This window comes from Saccopteryx leptura, chromosome 1, assembly GCF_036850995.1.
Source record: "Saccopteryx leptura isolate mSacLep1 chromosome 1, mSacLep1_pri_phased_curated, whole genome shotgun sequence".
NCBI lineage: Eukaryota > Metazoa > Chordata > Mammalia > Chiroptera > Emballonuridae > Saccopteryx > Saccopteryx leptura.
Window position 1 is genome coordinate 327,960,508 of NC_089503.1, and position 3,625 is coordinate 327,964,132.

Sequence of the window (3,625 nt, forward strand, 5' to 3'; positions counted from 1 at the left end):
CCTTTTCAGTCTCCATTACAAATTCACATCTATTCTCTCTTCCTCACTCCTCATGGGAAATGTTGCTTTTGCTCAAAAATGCCACATACACTCTCCAGCATTCAACATGGTTTTCTCCCTCACTTCAGTCAGATCTCAATTTAAATATCTCTTTATCAGTAAGTTTTCTAGGGATCTCGCCAAAAATAACCAGAATAGTACCTACTCAGACATTCTGTCACCCCTGACCCTAGTTTACATTTTTATAGCACTCACCCAGATTTTGTATTTGTTTGCTATGACCCCCATACCCCCCACTAGAACCGAAACTCCATATTGGTACAGTCCATGTTATTCATTGCTCTAACTCCCTCACTGATAACAACACTTAGTATTTAGTAATGGCTCAAAATAATAATTGTTGAACAAATGAACGTAATTTTTTCCGGGAAGATTGTCAATTTCAGAATTCTTGGGAAGTTATTTTTTTCCTAATTAGTCCACATGCTCTCACCCCAACCCAACCTTAATATAATATTTGTTCATGCTATGCCTTCCACTAAAGATAGGATCTGACCATGGTGTAATATAACATATGACATGGTGTAAGCATAACATGAGATTATGCTTTCTTAGAGCTGCTCCATGTATGTACAATCCCAACTATTCTTTCTTTTCAGTATGACAGTTTTCCTGTGATGTTAGTTTCCTTTTTAGGGAGAGAAATCAAATGTCTTAGTTAAAATAGTTTAAGGAAAATGGGATAATTATTCTAATAACACATAATTATATCCTTGAATAAGAAGGTATGAGTGTTGATAGGCCACCAAGTTACCAGAACTAGAAAATTTAAAAACCTTTAGAAGGAACCCAGCTCTTCTCTTAGCTTATTTTATTATTGATGTGCAGTCTCATTCTTGTTATGTTTAATTCTCTTTCTCTTCGCTGCCCACATAGTCTTTCATTTGCACTTTTCTCTGCTTTTTTTTTCTCCTCCCCTTTCTGCTCTCTGGCTTTTTCTACTTCTTTCTGTATGAAGGAGAAGGCCGTTGTCCCACAGCTCCTGAATCAGAATCAACTCAGATTAAGTACACACGCCAGAATAAACTAGCCCTTTTCAGTCTCCATTACAAATTCACATGAGAGAGAACCCTTTAGCTGCCTAGGGAGGCAGGGACTTTTACCATACACATGGCTGCCAAGGACCTGGCTTTCTGCTAAGTGGGGAGATATGGGTGGGGAGGGCTAATATTCTCTTTTTTCCTTTATTTTAAGTGAGAGGAAGGAAGACAGAGAGATAGTCCTGCATGCGCCCCCACCAGGATCCACCTGACAAGATATCCTACAGGGCGATGCTCTGCCCATCAGGGCCATTGCTCTGCAACCCAGCCAAGTTATTTTTAGCACCTGGAAATGAGGCTCCACGGGGCTATTCCCAGCAGCAGGGGCCAACTTGCTTGAACCAATGAACCAATTGAGCTATGGTTGTGAAAGCGGAAGAGAGAGAAAAAGAGAAAAGGAGGAGAGAGAGGGGTGGAGAAGCAGATGGTTGCTTTTCCTGTGTGCCCTGATCAGGAATCAAATCCAGGACATCCACACACCAGGTGGATGCTCTACATGGCCAGGGCCAGGACTAATATTCTTTTTTTTTTTTTTTTTTTTCATTTTTCTGAAGCTGGAAACAGGGAAACACAGTCAGACAGACTCCCGCATGCGCCCGACCAGGATCCACCCGGCACACCCACCATGGGGCGACACTCTGCCCATCCTGGGCATCGCCATGTTGCGACCAGAGCCACTCTAGTGCCTGGGGCAGAGGCCACAGAGCCATCCCCAGCACCCGGGCCATCTTTGCTCCAATGGAGCCTTGGCTGCGGGAGGGGAAGAGAGAGACAGAGAGGAAAGCGCGGCAGAGGGGTGGAGAAGCAAATGGGCGCTTCTCCTGTGTGCCCTGGCCGGGAATCGAACCCGGGTCCTCCGCACGCTAGGCCGACGCTCTACCACTGAGCCAACCAGCCAGGGCCCTAATATTCTTAAAGAGAGAAGATTGTGATGAGCTGTGCAAACAACCACCGAAGGTTTCTACTGCAGCTAGAATTCAGATGTAAATAATACAAAACCTGTAGAGAATAACATTGGCTAGAATTTTCAGAGGCAGGGGAATTCTTCCTTTCACTTTAGATTGGTTTGGTCATTTCTAATAGTCAAGCAATACAAACATATATAGAGTTAAAACAAACAAAAAAAAAATAAAAAGGCCTCTAATAGGACCTCCTATAACTGAACTACTATATCCTGTAGAGAGCCTGCTATTTTTCTTAGACTAACAACTTATCAGTGCAATAGAAGGCATTCATGTATCTGAAATATATTTTTATTTTCCAAAAATAGTTTTCTTTATTGTTTTCCTAAGTGAGGAGCAGGGAGGCAGAGTGACAGATCAAGATCCACCTGGCAGCCCTGGCCAGTTGGCTCAGTGGTAGAGCGTCGGCCTGGAGTGCGGAAGTCCCAGGTTCGATTCCCAGCCAGGGCACACAGGAGAAGCGCCCATCTGCTTCTCCACCCCTCCCCCTCTCCTTCCTCTCTGTCTCTCTCTTCCCCTCCTGCAGCCAAGGCTCCATTGGAGCAAAGATGGCCCAGGCCCTGGGGATGGCTCCTTGGCCTCTGCCCCAGGCGCTAGAGTGGCTCTGGTCCCGGCAGAGCGACGCCCCGGAGGGGCAGAGCATCGCCCCCTGGTGGGCGTGCTGAGTGGATCCCAGTTGGGTGCATGCGGGAGTCTGTCTGACTGTGTCTCCCCGCTTCTAGCTTTGGAAAAATACAAGAAAAAAAGAAAAAAAAAAGATCCACCTGGCAAGCCCCCTACCGAGAAATGCTCCCATCTGAGGCCATTGCTCCATTATTCAGCAACCAAGCTATTTTAGCACCTAAGGCAATGTCATGGAACCATCCACAGCACCCAGGGCCAACTTGCTTCAACTGAGCCATGGCTGTGGGAGGACAAGAAAGAGAGAGAGAGAGAGAGAAGGGAAAGGGGGAGGGGTAGAGAAGCAGATGGTCACTTTTCGTGTGTGCCCTGACCAGGAATCGAACCCGAGACATCCATACACCAGGCAGATGCTCTACCGCTGAGCCAATAGGCCAGAGACCAAATATAGCTTTCTTATTGTCTTTCAATATCCTTTTAGTCTTAGACAAACAAACAAACAAACAAAACAAAAAAACCCAGTATGCCTTCATTCCCATCTTCCATATATTTTGTGTGTGTGTCATATATATTTTTTATTCATTTTAATGGAGTGACATTAATAAATCAGGGTACATATGTTCAGAGAAAACATCTCCAGATTATTTTGACATTTGATTATGTTGCATACTCCTCACCCAAAGACAAATTGTCTTTCGTCACCTTCTATCTGGTTTTCTTTGTGCCCTTCCCTTCCCCAGTTATCATCACATTCTTGTCTATGAGTCTCATTTTTATGTCCCATCTATGTATGGAATCATATAGTTCTTAGTTTTTTCTGATTTACTTATTTCACTCTGTATAATGTTATCAAGGTCCATTCATGTTATTGTAAATGATCCGATGTCATCATTTCTTATGGCTGAATAGTATTCCATAGTATATATGTACCAAAGCTTTTTA

At 44.1% G+C, this 3,625-nt stretch overlaps 1 non-coding gene across 1 annotated transcript; it reads right to left on the bottom strand.

Annotated features, from left to right (window-relative positions):
- Positions 1-1,926: 1,926 nt before the first annotated feature.
- TRNAA-AGC (transfer RNA alanine (anticodon AGC)) lies at positions 1,927-2,002 on the bottom strand. Its single transcript has one exon. It is a non-coding gene; the product is annotated as a tRNA-Ala (tRNA).
- Positions 2,003-3,625: the final 1,623 nt, after the last annotated feature.